At 30.9% G+C, this 24,424-nt stretch overlaps 1 long non-coding RNA gene across 6 annotated transcripts; it reads left to right on the top strand.

Moving 5' to 3' along the window:
• The first annotated feature begins 1,234 nt into the window (after nt 1–1,234).
• LOC118201977 (uncharacterized) lies at nt 1,235–22,987 on the top strand. 6 transcript variants are annotated; one of them, XR_015041984.1, is made up of 7 exons: nt 1,235–1,678; nt 2,330–2,425; nt 4,541–4,693; nt 12,411–12,496; nt 16,173–16,463; nt 22,524–22,578; nt 22,799–22,987. It is a non-coding gene; the product is annotated as an uncharacterized LOC118201977 (long non-coding RNA). The 6 variants fall into 6 exon arrangements; XR_004760342.2 differs by lacking the exon at nt 16,173–16,463 and having other exon boundaries at nt 22,830–22,987; XR_004760341.2 differs by lacking the exon at nt 16,173–16,463.
• The last annotated feature ends 1,437 nt before the right edge of the window (nt 22,988–24,424 follow it).

Below are 24,424 nucleotides of genomic sequence, written 5' to 3'. Positions count from 1 at the left end.
TCCAACTCTAATCCTTAAAATGATCAGGAACAGATGTAGAAGGTCAGAACAGGGTTTTGAACCTTTATCTCAGGGCCTCGTGATAGGCTGATATATTCTGTGATTAATGAGCAAGTCTATTTTTGTTCATCCTCCTTGCATTACTGTCTTCCTTCCCCCCTCCAAGTCCAACAATACCAAATATTATCCATACAATCAATCATTCATTGACTTTTATACTGTGCAGTCAATAGATTATTACCAAACATTTTAATGTAGATAAATACATTTTGGTGAAACTGAGTCAATCCCAAATTTGAACAGTAAGCAATATTTTCTACTATTCAATACTTGCTATTTAATATTTGTCAAGTTTTTTATTTTCTAATTATTCAACCCTATGTACATTCACATGCTGTGCACTGGCCATTTTATTATGTGTAGAATTGTTTAAAAGTAACTGAACATGGTAATCACAGTTTTGTGAATTGCAACATGCTGCTACATTTTTATTTTGGGGTTTTAATTATTAATAACATTAAATAATAGAAACCTTAAGTTTTTTTTAATACTAACTAGCTTTACATATCTGGTGTGCACCTTTAATAAGGCTTACTTGTACATTATGTAAACTTGTATTTTATGCCAATCAGTCCCCCTCCCCACACATGTTGATGTCAGCATTTATTTGTATTCCTTACATTTTACAGCAATAATCCATAAGTCTGTCTTATGGATATCTGAGGTATGAAGGAATATGTGAAGAACACGTTTCCCCCCTTCGGGGCCGAATTTTTAAAACGTTTGAAATTGGCTTTTCATATTCCATACATTTTAAAAAATCTTATGTACATCTGTTTCTTCCTTATATGAAAAAACATAAAAACATGTTTTGCACGCCGAATCTTAAAAAATTGCTTCTTAAATGACATCTTCGATACAAAAGTAATAAGCTCTTAAGATTTGATATCTGTGTCTCTAATAGCTTCGGGCGATGATGTGTAGGTGAATAAATCAGGAATTCTTCCTTTATGTATAGATTTATAATAAAACATCTGAACAAATAAATATATACACCAATTAAAAAGAAAACTATTTCAGAAAAACTAAAAAAATTAATTAATTTACATTCAGTAATGCGCACCAAGTTCGTATCGTTTTAAACGCGAGGCGTTTTAAAAAAATCGGCTTTGACCACGCCCAGCTCCTTGGAGTAAACACGCTGCGCGTGAATCTGCGCAAACGATCAGGGAGGAATCAGGAGGAAACTAGCATCTGAGGGGCTAGACGCTTGTGCGATTTTCTATCTGGAATGACTGAGCATGAGTGAGTCCTAAGTTCGAGTAAAGATGGCAGTTAGATCAGTTGTGGGTTGATAGCATAAGTCCAAAACAGTCGACGACTGGTACTCATACTGTGGCGAGCAATTCACGGACAGAATGCTGCGTAGAATTTACTGCACTGTGGAAATTGACAAAACAAAAGTCGGCAGGAGGAACTACAACGTGGAAAGAGTAATTTATGGCTCATCGTCGATTAGCCGTTGACGAGTAAAAATGCGAGAGGTTCTTTCCCGAAGCGCCAACGGGTGCGTTGCAGAAGAAAACCCATAAATTCTGATATTGTTCATGCATTAGATCTGCTTCTGAAAAGTTTTCGAACCATATCCTCTCTCTGTACCTGAAGTACCAAATCTGAAGTGAGTTGATACCTAACACATTCCTTTACTTTTTTTTTTTGCCATTGTAAGTCTTGTTTTTAAACGTCTAACATTAAAGTAGTGCTGAATAATTATTCAGTTATTATTACCATATCATGTTGCAGTTATGCTTCATTGTTATTTTTAAGGTTATGCCTTGTAATTTAGAACAATCATAACCTGTACAGTAACCTGTAATGTTACTACTGTAGCTCAAAATGTGTTGGAACTTGTTCTACCCAGCTGTTAAAATGAAAAAATACACAGATTAAATTAGCTTTTTTAAAATGAATTTTTAAATAAATCTGTATCTTTAAAAAATTATTATGTATAAAATTTATCCAATTTTAAAACTAAAACTGATTTAACAGTTTGTGGGAAACATTGTTCTTGGCAACACTACATTTTCCCAGTGAAGTTGATTTACAGAACTTGCTTGTTGAATAGTTTGGTTTGTATATAGTTTTATGCTTGAAAATTATTATTAATTCCAATTTAATAAATTTTGTAACACCATGATGTGCTGTTTAAATAAAAGACTCGTTAAAAAAAATAACACATTTACAAAAATCAGGGAAAAATAAAACTACTGTTATACTGGATCAGGTTATCTTATGGATAACAATAAATTTGAATTTTTTTTTTTTTCAGATGGTAGTATCATTGACACAGAGAAAATCTGATGGCATATAAAGGAAAGATATGGTGGGGATGTCCTAGTATAGTGCAGTGTATTTCTGCAGTACAGTTAAGTAATTTTATTTTTATTGCTACTGTAATTTATTGTACAAAATATTTGAACATTTTAAAAGATCTTGAAAAACCTCAGTGCAAAAGGTGTATGTCCGAATTTGCATTGTATTAAGCTAACAATTCTGAGCATACAGCTTTAAATATTCATTTGTGGTGGTTGCAGTATTTCCCAGACGTAATCAGAACACTTTCATAATTTCCCAATTTAAATCAGTTTGAACGTATTTGGAATGAATTGGAGATATGAATTAGAAAATATTTTATAAGAATTGTATGATATTAGTTCAAAAGTTATCAGAAATTTTATTCAGTCCTAAGATATTTGTAGTATGTAATAAAAGCAAAGATATATTCTGTCAAATGTGGCAGATTTTAGAAATTAAACCTTTTTGATTACTTTTCTATCTTGCTTGCTTTACTGATCAATTTTTATTATTTTGAAGTGTTAAATTATTTGGAAAAAAATATTACATAATTTTATAAGGAAAAGAATAAAGGTATTATTTTTAAAATTATAATTAAAAATATTTTAACTTTCCCTGTCTGTCTTACTATTTTTAATGCAGTAAGCTATATTTCAGTATATTTTTTGTAGTTATATACTTTCACGGAAGATGATTTATCTATCGTTCACTAGTTATCTGTGTGCTGTACTGACTACATTTTTTTTTTCAATAGATAATTAGCACACTAAAATTTAATTCACAATTACTTTATTTATGAGATTTAAAAATCTTAACTGCTGATAGTCATAACAAAAATATTGTTGCTTTATATGTTCATGGTATTGTTGTGACTGGTATGCTTTTCCTTTTAAATATATATATATTTTTTATTTTTAAAATCACAATTTGAACACTTCTGCCCCCCTTAATTTCTCAAGTGTCTTTCAGAAATGGCTGAATTCATTACTGAGAACATTTCTTAAGAGCATAGTAGGGAAAGTGACTGATATTAATATTACATCCATGAAGGGGAAGACTGCATATATGTTATAAACTATTTCTCCCGCCTTCTTGGCATGCCTTTGTGGTATGGTGGTCTGCACGCTGGGCACGTATTCCTGAGGTCCGGGGTTTGATTCCCGGCAAAGGCGTTGCTAATTTTTCATCTTGCGTGCTTCCCAAAATACCCAATGTCTCTACTGTGACTTCCGAACTAAAAGGGTGTTGGATAATAATTCTCCTCACCCAGGATTTGACGATTGGGTCTTCTAAAAACCCAGTTGCCCTTTAAAAGGGGGAGTATGTAAAGTGTTTCTCCCACCTTCTTGGCATGCCTTTATGGTGTGGTGGTCTGAACGCTAGGCGCGTATTCCAGAGGTCCGCCGTTCTGTTCCTGGCGAAGACATCGCATATTTTTCATCTTGCCTGCTTCCAAATAACCTAATGTCTCTACAGTGTAACCAACTTGACACAGTAATTTGACTCACATCCTTGGCTTCAGGTTTGTAATCAGTCTCTCCTATTGCTGTATAAACCAGGGTAGCATACTTGGAATTAATTATACAGAATTCCTTTTAACTGGCAACAACAGGACTGTGTCAATTCAGGCTGAAAGGTTTTTCTGGATAATTAACTATATATTTCTAGAATTTACTTAATCATGTTTTATGATATTATCTGTAGACGTAGCAGCACACAGTATCTTCTGTTAGTGTTTTATCTATCAACCAAAATAAATCTTTCAAATTATTTAAAATAAAAATATATAACATAATTTGATGTTTCAGAAAAACAAAATTGAACAACATTTTATAATTGCAATATTTATTATCACATGAAAATTATGAATTTCTTAGTGTGATGCCTATAATTTTGAATACTTGTTTGTAAGATTGGTATAGTTTTAAAAATTCACTCTGTATACATTGAAGCTTTATAACATCGTGTATTATAACTTACTGTCTTCCAAAAGATGTTTTTACAAGTTTTCTTCTGGACTTGAGTGATATCGCTAAATAGCATTTAAACTAAATGTGAGTAATCAATATCACTATTTTATCACTAAATAGCACTAAACCCTTGGAATATTTAGAATATTCTTTATTTACAATTGTTAGATTGTTTAAAAATTTTTAAAAAAACTCATGTCGATATTTGAATTTAGATATGAGAGATATAACTGCACAGATAGAAGAGAAGGGAATGACAGCTCCCGAAAAGTAGATATATTTTAAAGATGTAAGTGTTCTGGCAACAGTGCAGAAAGAATTATTCAACTGTAACTGTAAAGAAAGTAGTTGCACATATGAGATTACCAGTAAGTGCCACAACTATACCTTTGATTTAAATTAAATTAACTATGTTGTAGGTAACTTTGGATTAATTTAAAGTAATACATGACCATTGTTTTATCTAGAATTTTGTGTACAAGTTAAATTTTTAAATCGTTTATTCTGAGCTTAAGATAATTGATATACTACTCATTATTTTGTTAATGTATTACTGATCTCGTTTTCCTAGGCATCAGTCTCTGCTAAATTATCAGCTGTGGTGACATACAAAATGCAGATGTGCTATTGGATGCTACTATAACATCTTTATGCACATAATGAAAATATGCTGCATAGGTAAATTCATTTTAAACCTGAGTTAGACTGAGACAGGTAAATGCATCCTAAGCTAGACTGCATGCATGTAGTCTAACTCAGGTATAGTTCAGTTGCTGATTTCTTCAATGCTTCAACAATGTAATGCAACAAAGAAAAAGAATGACAGTATACTGCATTTCCTATAGAAAATTTAATTTATTGGATTATTTTTCATTTCCATTCTAGATTTTATTGCATTGTAATAAATGCCTGCAAATTAATCTAATTTTTTGTAAATATTACTGTTGATAATGCAAAATAATTTAAATATAATAATTTTGGAACTACTCTTATATGCACCCTCAAGTCGCCAAATTTCTCGCCAAACATATTTGGTGAGAAACTTCACGGTGCCATATTTCTATCTAAATTTTTTGTCTACATTTTGAACTTTAAGCCTAAAATGTCTCAAAAAACCTTGGTTTTTGCACATGCAAAAACCACATTTTAAACACACAATTTAAGCTAAAAATCCGAAACAAGAAATTTAGATAGCAAAAAAACGTTTCTAGCCAAAAATATTTGACAAGACCATGTTCACAGTGATATGTTTTAGCTAAAAAAAAGCTATGAATTGCACAATCTAGGCAGCAAAAGAATCTACGAACTATGCGCACCTTGCTTTAACATAACAACAATAAATTTCAAAGAATACCATGTACACAGTATTCTGTTTCAACTTAAAAAAACATCTACGAACTGCACAATCTAGGCAGCGAAAGAATCTATGAACTAAGCACACCTCACTTTTATAAATTAACGTAAAACAATAAATTTCAAAGAATACCATATACGCAGCATTCTGTTTCAACTTTAAAAAACATCTACGGATTGCACAGTCTATGCACTATGCTCTAATCAACAAAATAAACTAAAATAACTAAAATAAATTTCAAACAATTAAAAAAGCAACAATAATGACAGAAATTCATACTAAAAAACAATGAGCATAACATTCTACAAAATAAGAACAAGAATAAGATAAAATGCACTTACCACCATAAATGAATGCTTTTTCGAATAGCAGAAATTTCAATTTTATGTTGCCATGTAATCACTATTGTATTTATATGACAGCCAGACACACTGTGCAGAAAATTCATACTATGGTTCACAAATAAATGTTCAAAACCTTCTTTTCCTAAATCCTTGTAAGATTTCCAGCCATCCGAAAAAATAGTTGTACAAGGCTCAATCCACTCTTTAATACACAGCATCAGCATTTCCTTACTTCTCTCATGCACAGCCACTAAAAATAATCTCCCAGACCCTCTTGCAACCATGTCTCTCATTGCAACATAGGCCATTTCAAAACATACACAACACGAACTAACGAGCTATTAAAACACTCCAGCAAAAGAGTATTCAAGGTCAAAAGAGTTGCCATACAACATGCAGTGGCACCAAAAACCAGGACAGAACACATATTGCCACATTTGGTGACCTTGGGGCACATATAAGAGTAGAGCCATAATTTTTTATTATTTGTGTGTCTTTTATTTTCTATGTGTGTAGAAATTCTTGAAATTTTCCAGCTCTGAGTAATAATTTCAGCTCATCAGAGTCCATGACAGAGAATTCCAATATTGTTATTATGTTGAATGTTACGCATTATCATGAAACATTAATTCATACAAGAATTCATTCTAGAATTACTAGTGAAAAATAAAACCCTTTTCTTAGAGGAGATGGAATTACCTTTTTTGTAAGTTGAACAGAATGTCAAAATGTAGAATTCAGAATTAATGCCAAATTTCCAATTGACAGATTTTTTTTTTTTTTTTTTATGGTTAGCAATATTAGATTAGCCTATTCATTTTCTGAGAAGATTGATGAATAAAATGAACTAACTTTTATACTTAAAACCAACAACCTCATATATCCTTGTAACTAGTATGTTTTTCCATAAGTTGAATGAAAGAGAAATGCCCTTAGTAGCTCATCTGAATCAGTAGATTCATTTAATGATATACGTTAGATTTTGAAATCTCAAATTTTTGGTAAGTCAAACAGAATGCCAAAATGTAGAATTCAGAATTAATGCCAAATTTCCAACTGACAGATTTTTTTTATGGTCCCTTCATTTTCAGTTTTTAATGTTGTGCTATTGATTTTGTAAAAAATCCCTTTACATGATTCAAATATTTCAGAATATTTTTTTTGTTTTACGTTTGATTTAATAGCAATCTACTTCAAAGAGTTACGAACAAATATCCCCAAAAGTGAGACAAGCTTACAAATTAGTAATTAACATTTATGTAACGTTTATGCTTCATTTTGTTTTGGAAAGGGGATGCTGCAAATTTTATGTTGAAAGTACGTATTGACATAAAATACAAGTCATCACTTATAGGTCAAATGTAATTCACTAAAAATTCCATTCAGTTCACAGTATTTTTTTACGACATAATGTCCTTTTAGTTTGATATATATGCAACAAGATTTATTTGCGGATTTGAAAATGTTGTATTACATATATTATTTATTATTTCTGAATACTTTAAGCAGTGTACCAAAATTTTGTAAATTAAACATGTTTTCTTCTGATACAGAAATGTTTATCAATAGTAAAATTTATTAGAATATTAAGTTTTTTGTTTCTTTTTTATGTGTAGAAAATGGAATAAATAACAAGTGATTCTGAAGACATTTTACATTCAAACATATTTTGTAGCATTAACTGGAAAACATGTTTTTAAACAAGCTCTTGTTTATATTTGAAAGAATTATTAATATTAGCATGAAAGACCTTTTTCTAAAGCATAGTATACTTTTATGTAAAAATAAGATTTAGAATAATCATTTTTTACAAAGTCAAATTGTGATACAAACATTCAATCCTATGGAGATCAAATTAATAAGTCAAATTGCAGAAATTTAGTGGTTATGTAGAAAATATCTGCAGCTGCTCAAAGCTCTAGGTGGTTTAGTTGTTAATAGGATTGCTCAGCAGGTACCTTTGATAGGTAGAGCATTTATCCACAGGTTCAGATTTTTGGCTTAGATTGCCAACAAGGGCACAATCTTTTTTTAAATAAGCCTAAGAAGATTTTTTTAATAAAATTCAACTTTTAAATAAAATTCAATTTAAAAAAATAAATTTAAATATGTTTCTGTGAATATATTGCTAATTTTATATCAAAGTTTAACACCTGTGCTTTTACTCTTTTTGTCATTTCTACCAGAAGAACAAATTGAGTAAGTTTAATTACAAAAGACAATCTAAGTTAAAAAAGAAAGTATAAGCAATTCAACTATTGATGCTGTAACTGTCCTATTCCTCCTGATTGCATAACTACACTGTTTTTTAATGAGTTTATGGCTTTTGCCAGTTGTTGCATTTGCATATGTGCTTAAGTTAGATTGGTTATCTGAATATGACAAAGCACATGAGGTCTACTGCCTAAGGAAAAGAATGCCTTTATGAAGTCTACTGCCTAAGGAAAAGGATGCCTTTATGAAGGATCTTTATAAGAGAAACTGGTTCATATTCATGCTGCACATGAGGCGAACTGGAAAAACCAGCCATGCAGCCAGTCTTTTCATCTGGTTGTAACTCCAGGATAGACTACTAGTAGTCTAATTGCTCAGCCACTGGTGCAGCTACTTAAATTAGGAGCCAAGTTATCATTATATTATCAGGCAGCGAAACAGTTTAAGTTGTGTGTTAATGTGTTAGTTTGTACATATCAAGCTGTAAGGCAAATGTGGGTTCAGTTATATTTGCTATTATTGCATTCACTTAGTATTCTTGGAATCTGAGCTAAAGTTGGAATGATAATTTCCCTATGTTCTGGGAAGATTAAACAGAAGTTTAAGTTAAGCGACATTAGGTTTATATCACAAGTTGTGATGTCGAAACAATTTTGCATTTCTTAATGTTTCTTTGCGTAGTTGACTTTTAAGTAGCTGATAGTTAAGTAGATGATTTTTAATTTTATGTTATTCAGCATAAATTCATTATTCTGAATATAATCATCTTCTCACTAGTTGGTACTTTGTAGAGCCATTTCTGTACCAAAAATTAATATGTATGCTCAATCATCTCACAGATAAACAAAAGCCTCTATTTTATTACATATTGTACTAGCTTTAATATAGGAAGCTGCATCAGTGTAAGCTCTACGCTGATGCAGTTCTACTCTTTTTAATATTCTGTGATTAGTTTAACTGCCATATGGATGAATATGTACTAAAACTTTGATTACTTGAACTTGGATAAGTTGAAATTTTCATGAAATAGTTGTCAGAACTAGGAATCCAAAGTCAATATCAAAACATTATGCTCAGAATTAATACTGATTCATTTAATCGAATTTTCAATGAGTTGAATTGTCAATATTTTTTCATTGGGTCAGGGATGAGGCAGTCCTTTCAGTTTTGGCTTATGGAAACTTGACTGTATTTAAACTGATTCTTTGCTTTTTTCCTTAAAAGCGGAAATTCTGTGCCTGCTTCATAGCACATAGTTTCAAATTAAGAATTTTAAGAAACTATCGTAGTCCTCCTGGTTTAGAAGAAGCTTTAAGAGTTTGACAATTTTGTAATATCCCGTCTTCTAGTAAAAATATATGAAATGCAAAGTTTTGCATTAACAGTTTTACAACTATTGTTTCACACAGCTAGTTTTTCCACATAGTACAGTTTATTAAAATTTTCTTTAATATAGTAATTATTGCTCTGAAAATTATCTGATTTAAATTATTTACATCCAATATAAAGATTGGGTCACTCAGCAGGATAGAATAAAATTAAAATTCTGCTGTCTAGAAAAGTTTGGAAGATTCTTTATTTAGTCATTTGGTAAACAAACATGTCAACTATTTGTCTCCTGGGCTTTACTTTAAACTTAATTTCCAACTAAAATGTGTCTAGAAAATGAGAAGCAGTCTTCCTGAATTATGTACACTACACACACACACACACACACACACACAAAAAAAAAAAAAAAAAAAAAAAAAAGAGAGAGAGAGAGACAATTTTATATCTAATGTTCTACTGGGTCAATTGATAAAATTCAAATTGCATTTTTTCATGTCTCAAAAGCGCGACTTGAGATATATATTAGATTAATATATAGCATTGCTCTAAGATAGATATTTTGATACAAAATTGGACTTTTCTGAAATAACATACCAATTTCTTTCCATATTTCGATTCTACGACTCAAATTATGCCTAGATATTAAATTTTGTATAATTTCATGCGAAATTTATGAAAAAATAAAAATTTATTTTTGCACAATTTTTTCAGTTTGCGCCAAGAATAATTCACTTGGCGAACTTCTTAATATATGGCAACCAATTTTCGTTTCACTTCTATTATGCTGGAGCGAGAGAAAAGTCACATCGTTCCTACTTTCAAATAATTTTAGCATAGTGTCTAAACCACATTTGATGTTTTATCGCTTTCAACAAATATGCCAAATTTCAAAACTTGCCAATATAAAAATTCACGCATATCTTCAGAAATTTTGAATAAAAAACTGTAATTTTTTGCAGGTGTGCTTAAAAATGCGTCGTCTTTAAGATGATGATACAAATTTTCTAGATTATAATTCAAAATTTTTTTGAAAAATTTATAAAAATTATTTAAAAATACAAATTTTTAAAATAAATCATTAAAATGGGTGAATTTTATTTGGAATGAACCTGAAATTCAAAATATGAAAAGAAGAATCAAATAAGTTAAATAAAAAGAGAGAGAGATTAAAACATATATACCAAACTCGGTTAACATTGAGAAGCTAAAACTTTGAAAGCTATGATTTTAAAAAACTGCTCTTGTGATTTTTACAAAACTTGGTAGTTTGGCATAATTTGAGTCGTAGAATCGTAATATGGAAATAAATTGGTATGTTATTTCAGAAAAAGTCTGATTTTATGTCAAAATACCTATATTAGAACAATGCTATATATAAATCTAATACATATCCTAGGTCGCACTTTTGAAACATGAAAAACGCAAGTTGAATTTCATCAATCAGCCTAGTAGAACGAGAGATATAGAAACTGTCCCCCCCTTTTTTTTGCCGCAGTGTACCTGAAATTTTAAGAGAAAAAACTGATGGATTGCATTTATAAATTTTAAGAGATAGTTTAAATTTTAAGAGAAAAAAAAAAGCTTTGGCATCTTTCTTAAACATACCTTTTGACTTAATATAAATAATAATTGCTGCTTAATATATGCATCACTGGACAGTATTATGTATTTCAGTATGCAGATTATGTATTTCAGATCTTTGGTGTCTTTTTTAATGCAATCAAATTTTATAGGTTCATCTTTCATATCACTGAAATGAGATTTCCTGGTGCAATATTATATAAATCAAATGACTTGGTATTATTTTGAAATTCCTGTACTTGGAATGGAGTAACATTTTTTAACTTCTCAATAAAACTTCATTTTCATTAACAATCATTTTGCTTCTTTTATTTATTTTAGAACCATTCTGTCTTGATTAGTTCTTCACAAGTAACTGTAAATTAACTTTCATTTAAATCATTTGAATTATGTGCTTTGCTACCATATTGAGAATTTTGTAAATATGGAAAATCATATTTTTACTTTTTGTATTTTATTTTACACAATAACACTGCAAAACTGAAGCACTTTTTAACTATAAATTAACTTTCATTTAAATCATTTGAATTATGTACTTTGCTACCATACTCAGAATTTTGTATATATGAAAAAGCATATTTTTACTTCATTTATTTTATTTTACACAATAGCACTGCAAAGCTGAAATATTTTTTACATAACAGAAAAATAGCTGGAACATTAATCATTGTTGCCATTCAGTCAGAAATATTATTATTGCTACTCACTTGCAAATAATAGTATAAATAAAACTAAATTGACAAAACCTGCAACAGAATGGAATATTTACTTATGAGAGATAAGTGAGAGTGTTTAATTCCTTAGTATCTCTTCCTGACATTAAAACTGATGCATTCTACAGAAATGTGAAAATTGATGAAAAGCTTATTTACAAAAAGAAAACATATGTCGTGTGCTTCCCACAAAATAACTGATGCATGTTACAGAAATGTGAAAATTGATGAAAGCTTATTTACAAAAAGAAAACATATGCCACATGCTTCCCACATAATGTATTTGTAGGGGAATGTATCTTAAAACCAGATAATAGTTCTTTGTTATTCCTCCTGGAAATGAAATAGGCACTACAGAGGAGAATATCATAGAAAAATAGACCAAAAGGAGCATTTTGTGCCAAAAGGGAATGGTGTGGCTTAAATTAGATCACACTGTATTAGAGTATCAGTGTATTACTGTTAAACTTTTTATTAATGTTCTCGAGTGAAACTTTTGCGTTTTCGTTAGTGTTTAAAATTTTATAACTGATTTAAAAATTTTTTATAGCATACCATTACAAGGTCCCAGGTCGATTACAAGGTCTATGTGATTCACTCGTGTTGCAGTCACAGAGAAAGCTAAAGTTGGCTGAGGTATGTTTTTTACCCGAAATAAATTTATGTATTTTAAATATCATGCAACCTACTAAAAAGTAAATAAAAAATATCTTGAAAAGTTAGACGGAAGTGTATAGAAAAAGGAAGGATTTAAATATCTCTATACTTGAAAATTTTATGAAGTGCAAACTTATTGCAATAAGTTATGAAGGGGCTGGCACTAAATTTTTTTGTCTTGAAAATGTTAATGATCTGGATAATTAGAGTTTTATTGTTCTTTTGAATTTTACTGACTGTGCATTAATAACTTATATATGGCATTATATCAGTTCACCATGTGTTTTGTATATATGTGTAATGGTTTTCCAATGTGCCACTCGAATTTTTGATTATATTTCTGAGTGAAACTTTTTGTTCATTTCTCATTGTTGAAAATATTATTCCTGATTTAAAACTTTTGTTATAGCTTTGCCACAAGACATTTTCTAAGTAAATAACAGTAAAATTTGTTAAGTTAGTGGATTATTCTTTTCAGTATTATACATTATGCTTTTAAAGTCCATTGTTTGAATTAATTTTTTCCTCCATGTTTTTATAAATATGTGGTAAGAGGAAGTTTTTTTAGTTAATTTAGCCATTTAATCTATTCAGTTGCTAATTTTTTTAAAGTAATTTGTTTTAAAGAAGTATTAACAACAAAAATGGTGTTACATACACAAGTAACAGAATATTTAATCTCCTCATTTGGGTGGATTGTGAAGAGCATTTGGTTCAGATAATTTTTTGTATATTATATATATATGTAGTAGTAACATTAAAGTTATGTAAAGTTAAGACAAATTAATTTTAATATATTTATTTGGTGCAAATCTATTTAATGTACAAGGAATGTTTTTTTAAGAACATTTGATTTTTCAGCACTTATAAGATGCAGTTTATATCCTGCATGGTTTTGTTACTTAAAAACTCAATGACGCAACAGCTTTTAGTGAGCCATGGGTTGCCGTGCCCTGGTATCTGCTTTCTTGACCATGGGCCCTAGGGTACATTAGCATATATTAGCATAGCTGGTCAGCTTATCACAGGACCCCATGTGTTTAGTCCCCAAGCGAACTTGGTACTTATTTCATCAGCCCACTCAAGGGATGAAAAGCTGAGTCAACCATGCCCAGCACGGGGACTGAACCCTGGATCTATGGTGCTGCTGTGTGATGTGCTGGCCACTGTGCCACTGGGCCTGGTTATATTACTTAACTGATATATTATTTCTTAGTGAATTATTCTTAGGAATATTTTGAGCTTTTCAGTTTCAGAGGAAATGATGTATGTGAGCCTATGTGGAATGCATAGTAATACTACCTATGTACATTATTGGTTGCTTCTATCAGTGCATATACAAAATGGTAGACATCTGTGACAACTTTGACATCTGTGTCTGTTCTGAGAATGGATTCTGTACATTCAGAATAAGTGATATGAATTAAAATTAACAGTTAATACCTGTAGAAATAAGCTAAAAAAATTACTGAGTGTTAAATTTTTGATTGGAATAGGTGAACTAAAAAAAAAATGTAGCATTTTGAAATTTTGGAACAATGTTGAAACAGCATTGCATTACCAAATGTTCAGCTGTGAATGTGAATTCATTTTCCAACTAGATTTTTTAAATGTGTATGTCTCAGAGAACAGAAACATATGCAAATTTTTGTATGTATTGATTATGTATTGGACAAATTCATAATATTCTAACTGATTTCAGTGTTTCACCAAATTTTCAATTTACATTTTGAAATAAAGATATCAAATTTTCATGTTTTGCATAGGTTAGTGATTGCTTCTTAGTTTCTTATATTATATTTACATAAAAGCTAGCTGTTTCTGTAGTTGATTTGCTCTTGATATGCAAATTGCAGCGATAGAACTTTTGTGAAGTGTAGTAGTTTGCTAATTTCTTTGCTATATCTCCTTTATAACATATTTAATAATTAATTATCCCTATTTAAAAATTAACTAATACACTCAGCTAAAATGAAGTCAAAAATAAGATAAAAACGTTAAGTTTCCATCCTGAAATTGCATTTAAACAAATGAAATAAGAGTACAAGAGCTTTTCTCCACACAATTCCACAGTTCTGAATACAGCAAGTCTACAGAAATCAATGAAAGATGACGAACATAATTAAGCTATCCATTCTAGCTCCAGCATTATAGGTTCATTTCAACAATTCATTTGATACAGTGTGTTTATGCATTTTGAACTTTAATCACCATTCGTCTGGAGCATAATAACCTTCAAGGTTTTATTCCATTAAAAGTCAACCAACCAACCATCCTAGCTCCAGCTGACTGATGAAGCAGATTGGGCGTCTGCAAAAGCTGTTGTACTTTTAGTTCATTTGTTTATGTATGGTTCCAGTATATGGACCTAGAATATATATCTTGTTTTTCACTTCATTCTTTAATCCCTAATCATTATACTGACTGTCAGATGAAACATGTGTCTTTTGCACATTGAAAACTGCTATATAAATATTTGTCTATTATAAATTGATTTTCTGGAATTTTCCAAACATTGATTGTCTTCAAAGTTTAAATTTTTTCTTTGATAGCCTTTTTAGTTCATGTGCAAGAAAATAATCTATCTTTCTTGCATCAACTGTTGTGAAAGTGTGAACAAATAGTAACCCTATAAAATACTTAGCATAATAGTTATAATAACTAATAAATAAAATATTTAGTCATGAGACTCATACATGAATAAAATACATGAAAATTAAAGTTTTATGTCTATTTGGCTGATCTTTGGAATGTGGTAACTGGTAGTTTGGCGACATTTTGGAGGCGATAAAGGTTACTACCTAGGACTTTGGTAATAATGTGAGCAGTACTCAGTTCTGATTACGCATTATTTTGTGTGAGGGAAATGAGAGATCATGAGGTATGTCATGTGATATTAATGGACGAATTACGGTTCTTTAATCGGAAAAGGGGGGGAATTTGGAAAAATATCTGTGGCTGTATATTATTTTGTATTAAGCTTCATTGTGTGTTGTGTGAAGTAGTGTTGAATAATTTTCGGATTGTATGGTGCTGTCTAAAATGAATTCTAGATTTTTAATGCGTTTGTGTGATAATTCAAAAGAATTGGTTGAATGGTGCATGAGTGTAGGTTTAATTGCGGATAAGTATGAATGTCCAAAATGTGGGAATGAAATGAGATTGTGTGAAAAGAAGGATATTACTGATAAGTTTGAATGGCGGTGCAAGAAATCTGGTGAAAATGGACATTTTGTGAAACGGAGTGTAAGGAAGGGTACGTGGTTTGCTGAAAGTCGTTTGAGTATGGGTGAAATTTTATTGATTTCTTATTATTGGGTGAATAGATTGCCAGTTGACTATTGGATTTCGGATTTAGAAATTAGCAGTAGTACTGCAGCTGATTGGAATTCTTTTTGTAGGGAAGTGTGCGTGGAATTTTGCGAAAATGATATTTGTATGCTTGGTGGTATGAATGTTATTGTGGAAATTGATGAGAGTAAGTTTGGGAAGCAGAAGTATCAGAGAGGTAGGAGAGTGGAAGGAAAATGGGTGTTTGGTGGGATTGAAAGGGGTAGTAATAAGTGGTTTTTTAAGGTTGTGCGAGATAGAAGTAAAGATTGTTTTATTAAGTTTTATAAAAGAATATATTCTACCGGGTATTTTATTATTTCAGATTGCTGGAAATCGTATGAATGTTTGGAAGATGAAGGTTTTAAACATCTTGCTGTGAACCACAAATATTATTTTAAAGATCCGGAAACAGGTGCACATACCAATACAATAGAGGGCACGTGGAGTGTTATAAAAAGCGCCATTCCGAGGCATTGTGATAGAGAGAATTTTGCTTTTTATTTAGCGGAGGAAGTGCGGAGGAAAAATTCGCAGAAAAAAATCATTCAATAATTTTATTAAATCAATAATAAAAGTGTATCCACCATGTAAGCAAGATTCTGAAGAAGATTAGGTAAGTTAGTATTTTTAATTATTTGAGGATGATATTTTTATGCATTGTTCTAAATGTAAGGTGGAAGTAAAGTAATTTGGTATTATTGGAAAATTGTTATTAGCAATGATTTAGTTTAAAGTAATTAGGATTGTAAGCTAATTTTTATTAATTTAATGTATGTGCTTATTTATATTTTAAGTAGTGTTTTTGAATTTAATTATATTTTAATTAAATGATAGTTATTTTGTGAATTTTATGTTTGTAGGAAATTTGGTATACGTTTTAGTTGAAGTAAACGTGCATGGAAATAATTTAAATATTTGACACTAAGTTTTTGTAATGTTTGTGGTATGAATTCGTTGGTGACGTTTATAATATAATAGATAATTTATAGGTAGAAGTTTTTGGATATTTTATTTATTTTATACATGGAAATGTTCATATTTGGAAAGGGTATATACTTTTTCGCGATCAGGTAATTTCATATATGTTCTTTTTACCGGGTTTAAAGATTCAGAAAATTGTCATGTATTTTCGTGAAATTTTTCTAATTTATGAGAAAAAAAGCAGTGTACATGGATATAGTGAAGAGTGTGCGCAATGCCATTTTTGTGCAATTCTGCGATGTTTTTTTTAAGTAAAAATAAGTCGACATGTACATGGTTTAGTGATATTTTAATTAAATGATAGTTATTTTGTGAATTTTATGTTTGTAGGAATTTGGTATACATTTTAGTTGAAGTAAATGTGCATGGAAATAATTTAAATATTTGACACTAAGTATTTGTAATGTTTGCGGTATGAATTCGTTGGTGACGTTTATAATAGATAATTTAAAGGTAAAAGTTTTTGGATATTTTATTTATTTTATATGTGGAAATGTTCATATTTGGAAAGGGTATATACTTTTTCGCGATCAGGTAATTTCATATATGTTCTTTTTAGCGGGTTTAAAGATTCAGAAAATTGTCATGTATTTTCGTGAAATTTTTCTAATTTATGAGAAAAAAGCAGTGTACATGGATATAGTGAAGAGTGTGCGCAATGCCATTTTTGTGCAATTCTGGGATTTTTTTTAAGTAAAAATAAGTCAACGTGTACATGGTTTATGTGTATGTGTTATTTTGAAAAACGTGTAAGGAGTTTGGTATTGTGCACTTTTTCCCAATTTTGCAGTGAATATTTGTCATGATTAAGCAGTTTTGTTAGATAAAATTTCTAGCATAAGTGTAATTCGGCTAGTAGATTGTTGGAAAAAGTGTTCAGTAGATAAAAAGAAAAGATAAAAAAAAATAGAGGGTTGCTGTAGAAGAGTTGGTCGCCAAATTTTCGCCAAAAAATCGCCAAGTTACCATAATCCAAAGATCAACCGTCTATTCATTTATTATTTTATCTTTTTCTATCAAGAATCAGTCATCTAGGTCAGGAGTTGGCAAACTACAGCCTATGGGCTAAATACGGCTTTGTGGAATGATATTGTTTTTATCCTAAAACATAAATAAAATTTTGCACTATTATGCAATGTCTGAATTGTTGAGTTGAAAAGTTGTGAATAATGACTGCAAGTGGCACCTGGTAAAGTGTGTGTGTGTGTGTGTGTGTGAGTATGGCAAAGCCTCGAGGGCTATCTGCCTGAGAGGAGGGATGCCTTCGTGGAGGACTTTCTAAGGGAAACTGGCTCGTATACACGTTACACATGGGGAAAACCACGAAAACGCCCATGCAGCCAGCCCGTTCGCGGGATTCGAACCTCGGACCAAACTACCAGTGTTCAGCGACTTTACCGCTCGGCCGCTGGTGGGCAGCACCTGGTAAAAAGTACATAAAAATATGTACACTGTGCGCCCCCCCAAAAAGGAACAGTTGTATATCACCCATTCTACTGGGCTGATTGACGAAATCCAAATTGCGTTCTTCATGTCTCGAAAGTGAAACTTAGGTGTGGTGTGTATTAGATTATGGCAAAGCACTCGAGGGCTATCTGCCTTAAGGGAGGGATGCCTTCGTGGAGGACTTTTTAAGGGAAACTGGCTCGTATACACGTTACACATGGGGAAAACCACGAAAACGCCCATGCAGCCAGCCCGTTCGCGGGACTCGAACCTCGGGCCGAACTACCAGTGTTCAGCGATGTTACCGCTCGGCCGCTGGTGGGCCTCAGTGAAACTTAGGATATATATTAGATTTAATATAGCATTGTTCTAACATAATTATTTCGACACAAATTCAGACTTCTTCTGAAATAACATACCAATTTTTTTCCATATTTCAATTCTACGACTGAAATTATGCCTAAATATGAAATTTTGTAAAATTTACAGAGAACTTCACAAATTATGTTACTGCTTTTTTTTTCAATTTGCGCCTTAATATATGGCAACCTATTTTCCTTTCCTGTGAACAGAAATGATGTTCTTTATATTATATTTTTAATTATAATTGTTATTATTTTAAGTAATTTTTTCTTTTTCGAATTTCATTTAAATTTTTTAAGTTGCATAGTTTCTTTCGAATAACTGTTTTAGAAATTTCTATTTACCCATTCGAACTGCTTAACAGGTGCATCGTTTATTTTTATCAAAACTTAGGATGACTTGCATATATTGCTTTAAATAGCTTTAACATTGTGCTCATCACTTTACATAATTTTATCATCCTACATTAAGTTTCTTAAAATGTTATTCATATTTTAGTCAAATATTTTATTTTTGAAATCGCAAGAATCATATATTATAAGATTAAAAAGTTTTAAATTAAAAAAAAATACTAAATTTTATGCAAACATTTATTTTTTCTTCTCAATGGCTTGCTCTTTTTCTTCAGGCATTCTGCAAGTTTATTAAAAAGCATAGAACTTTTCGAAACATCTTAGTATTTCTGACATTCATTTTAAATAAAGTCATCTGCTTCCATTTCATAAAGGCCCACAAACGGCCAAGTGGTAAAGTCGCTGAACACTGGTAGTTCGCTCCAGGGTTCAAACCCCGGCAAACGGGCTGGTTGCATGGGCGTTTTCGTGGTTTTTCTCATTGTAACGTGTATGCCAGCTGGTTTCCCTTAAAAAGTTCTTCACAAAGGCATCCCTCCTGTTAGGCAGATAGATCCATTTTTCCGGATTATAGATCATCAGTTTAAATCTGGTAAGATGGCATGCAGAAATTATAAAATTAAAAATATGAAACCATAATTTATGAAATAAAGAACAATTATGATCTAAAGGGTATCAAAATTTACAAAATAAAAAGCTTAATATTTATTTGTTTACTTTATTAAACATTTCTTTCAATGTAAGTTGTTTAAGTTGCTTCGTTTTTTATGTGATAATACATTCTCTTTAATTCTATAAACAGACATAATCTCTTGTTCAGTTACAAAGTTCCGCTGTTCAAGTCCTATAATTGCTGTGTCTACCGATTAATTTGTCAATCGAAATTTTTTCGTTTTCAATAATCTCTGTCACTTTCTTCGCTATCGGAAGCGAATTATAATGACGAGGAATTTGATTTAAATCATATCAAAGACGGAATACATCGAGATGAAATACTACATTTAGTAAGGAATTATAAGCCAAATAAAATAAAAACATCTGCCCTGAAGATAAGGATAGTGCTGACAGATCAACTTCCAATTCATTGCGCGCACGCCGCGGCGTTAAAGATAAACAAAGTTTAGATAAACTTTAAAGTTTAGATAAACAAAGGATATGCCTTTATCCATTTTTTTCAGCAATTTCACTTTTTGTTTAATGAACTTTGAAACATACTTTCGCTTTGTAGATCCTTTACATATTAATAAATATACATCAGAAATTCTATTTGACATAATCGAAAGTTCAAGCTTACTTTCATAAAATTGCTCAAACAGTCTGCAAAAAATAATAAGCCGGATCCAATTCGAAGATTAAGGAACAACGCAATCTGCAGCATTAACTGAAATAGATAATTAGATAATTTTAGCTTAGCTTATACCATCCATTATACATTAAATGCGCACTCGTAAACGTATTTTGCGCATGCGCACAAGCATATTCGCAGCTGTAAAGGTCTTATGCAGCCGTAAAGGTCAACGCAACGCATGCGCAGAAAGTTTGTAGCTTTGAGGTCCAGATTATGGCTGTCCGAATTAACGACTTTTGACTGTATTAATGAATATATGCCAAATTCAATTAACACTGAGGAGCTAACATTTTGAGAGCTAATTTTTTAAAAACTACTCGTATGATTTTTATAAAACTTGGCAGCTGGCATAATTTGAGTCATAGACTCTAATGTGGAAAAAAAATTGGTATGTTATTTCAGAAAAAGTCACATATTGTGTCAAAATACCGATGTTGGAATAATGCTATATATAAATCTAATATAAATCTTAATTCGCCCTTTTGAGACGTTAAAAATGCAATTTGAATTTTGTCAATCGGCCCAGTAGAATGGAAGATACAGAACTTTTGCATTTTTTTTCGCAGTGTACGTACCAAAGAAGGTAATTGCAGAGATACAGTCAAGCTAAATGTACATAAAATTAAAATATTTAAATTGATTAGTAATATAGAAGCATTACATGTAAATAAAATACAAATATAATAATACAAAATAAGTAAAAAGTCATTTCTTCTCTACCATCATAGAATCTGGTGAACCCTGCTCAGAATAATCTACTTGCAAAATCTTACTTTAGCCTTTTTCCATTTGCAAGATATTAAATCTTGTATGGTAGAAAGGAATGTATCACATCTGAAATTCCATATGAATTATGTAAAGTTTCATCAAATTTTCTCCTTTTAAGTTTATCCATTCAAAATTAGAAAATGGGTTATCCCCCTCCCTTTTTTTTTTTTTTTTTTATCCCCTTGTTACTCTGTTTTTAAGATAATGTATAGGTTGGTCAGAAAGTTCCAGCATACAAATATTTCATTGTGACTTTAATAACATTTACAGTTACTTGTAACAAACATCTGTATGTGCACCACCATTATATCTGCACAGCTTGAAAGGTCTAAATGTCCTACTCATCTGCTGTAGCAGCTGTGATGTCAATGCTGGAGGGCATTAAGCACAGCATCATTGTCCACGTACCATTTCTTCCTGATGTATGATCTGATTTCCCCTACAGTACATTTTCTGATGTCGTAAGATCCAGACTTCGAGAAAGACAATTTAGTCAAAATTTGACAATTTGGTGGTTCCTTACCAAGCTGTTAACAAAATCTATTCATCACCTGTGCCATATTTTCACTGTTGTGTGTCCATTTATGAACTCGCACACTTGTTACTAAACGTTCCTCTAAAGTGAAGTCACTGGTATCTGCCATTGTTCTTCACTAAGCACAGAAAGGCGAGATGATGGATTGATCAATACATAGACTTTGTTCTCCTCCTGAGGCATTCACATTGCAATTCATGTGAGAAGTACTATTGCCATATTAATGATCAGAATGGGAGGTTCAAATCTTAAATATCTTGCAAACATCTTGCAGTCTTAAATATCTTGTTCTGTCTTAAATTAAATATTACCCACATTTAGTTCAGGTGTAAAGGGACTTGCTGGCCACACTGTGAATTGAGTTTTATAATTTATTAATTTTTTTAATTTAATTTTCTGTTCTTTCTAAATAGTTAAGCTATTTTGATTTTTTTTTTTAATGTTGATATGAACCAAAATTCAGTTTTAGAATCTATCTAAATATATACGTACTTGGGGAAATTTGAATATATCATATGCATAGAGAGAGACTCTCGAGTATCCCCAGATTGCGGATTAACAGAGCCCTGTCTAGGACAGAAAAAAGTTGTTTATTTAGAATCTGTTGAAAAATTAGTATCATAAAACAAAATTGTTTACAAAAAATGCACGAAAAGGTAAAGAAAAACATATGTAATAACAACAGTGATAAGAGATGATGTTATAATATTTGGGACTTGTTTCACAACTGTTCATAATTTAGAATACATAAAAATTGTTAAATCATATATATGTTGGAATATATAAACAGTTGCCAATTGTAAAAATATATCAGTTTTATAGTTATTAATCTTGTATTTAGAGATTAATCGCGTAATGGTAGTTTCTTATTAATTTCAGTTACATAGAAAAGCAAGATGACTGTTTACTAAGTGACAAAATAAAGCTTCAAAGGGTAAAATTATTGATCTTAAAAAAAAGTTTCAACAATCTTTGTTTGCAAATTTGAATTTGATGATATTTCTCAAGTCTCTTGTATATATTATTCTTTAATTTATAACTTAAAATTTCTTCTTTTCTATTGACTTTTAGTCTTTTGTTATTGATAAGTGTTCTTTGTTTTATTTTGAATATTGATTTAATTTAAATAATTATATGTGGAATATGCTTAACAGTGTTATTCACAGTGTTGTGCCTCGGCTACAGGTATCGTTGATGAATGACGGCTGACATGTTGAGCATTTGTTATGAAGAACATTATCTTTGCCTACAGATGAATGCTATGTTCAGATTAAGTGGCATCTGCTGGCCATTTTTTGTAATAATTTTTTCTAAGATTTCAATAAAACTTCATTTCAAACATGCATGTTAGTTTTTATCTCTCAATATACAATTATTCTGTGAATTGTTGAATTTTAGAGTATTAACAGATTTTTGGATCACCTTGTCTGTGTGTGTGTATGTTATCAAAGAGGTTATTGCAAACCTACAAATGAGGCAGTTAAATTATACAGAAAATAAAAGTATTTAAATTATGAATGTAATAGTGCGACCTATAAACAAAACATGGCTATAATATGAATATGAAATAAATCCAAAAATTAGTTTCTTCCATTTTTGCAAGCTGGTTTTTATTCAGTATGGCAAAATCTTGACAGTCATATATTCAGCATATCTAAGCATAGTATAGTGTAGTTTTAATTGTATCTAAACCTATGCATTCTGTTATCTGTTGCTTGTTCTTTAATTAAATTGCAAGAAGAAAGAAATGTAAAAAAATGTTCTTTGTAAGAATTATATTCCACTTCTGAAAAACCTCAGTTTCAGAGAAACAACATTGCATTGAGTGACTCATTAGTAGGGGGCTTTCCCTATCAAGGCATTCTTGTTCCCAGTGGTACCAGCTCTATCATTCTGTCTTGAAACTTCATAACTTTTACACTGAGAGCACTGCTGCATTTCACTTCAAATTAATGATTTTTATGATTATTCCACACTAGATTATTTTGTATAGTTTGTATGATATTGTTTGACTAATATTCTGGATCCTTCTGACTCCAATGCTGAGGTAAAAGCAACTTAATGGGTGCAAAATATTTAGAATGTAGAAGTGGCAAGGAATCAAGGAGCAAATTTCATCCACAGTTGTTTTCACTTATGCCTATTCAAGTTGTTAGGGAATTTAAAGGCAGGAATTTAAACTAAATTTCCTGATGTACCTGCATTTGTAATGGTTTGTTTACCAATTCTAATGAACAATTTGTGTGCTGCTCTTTGCATTTGCAGTAGAGGTGAATTTGAAGTTTGGGATCCTCTTGAATCTTTTTTTCATGGAGGACGTTTTTGTGCTGCTAGACCAGTATCAAATCCCTCTCTTTTCCACAAGATGCTAATTTTCTCATTTTTTTTATGCATTTTGATTGGTTTAGTTTTATAGGTGAAATATGTAGTTATTCAAAGTGCTCTGTTCAGAGACAAAGCATTGATGTTTTATTCTTTTTGTGCTGTTCTAATACTGGAGCAGTTCTACCTTCTTACTTAATTGGTCATATTTTGTTATTTATGACTAGCTTAAGTTTTTTTTTTAATTTATTTATTTTGGCCATTTTGCATGATCTTATTCATTTTTCTGTTGCTGTGTACAAGAAGCATGAGTGTTATTTAGTTGCAATCCATACACAGAGTTGAGATTGGGAATTTGCTAGAAGAAGCTATACCAGAATTGGTTATATCAGTTTCCGAGGTTTCTACTTTCTCAAAACTGCAAAATACAAAGGAATTACTTGAGCCATTAAATGTGG

The sequence above is a fragment of the Stegodyphus dumicola genome, chromosome 7 (assembly GCF_044657685.1).
Source record: "Stegodyphus dumicola isolate Sdum_Otavi_A_Nest chromosome 7, ASM4465768v1".
Taxonomy (NCBI): Eukaryota; Metazoa; Arthropoda; class Arachnida; order Araneae; family Eresidae; genus Stegodyphus; species Stegodyphus dumicola.
Note: the sequence above shows the minus strand (reverse complement) of the source record. Positions and strands in the feature narration are given on the sequence as shown.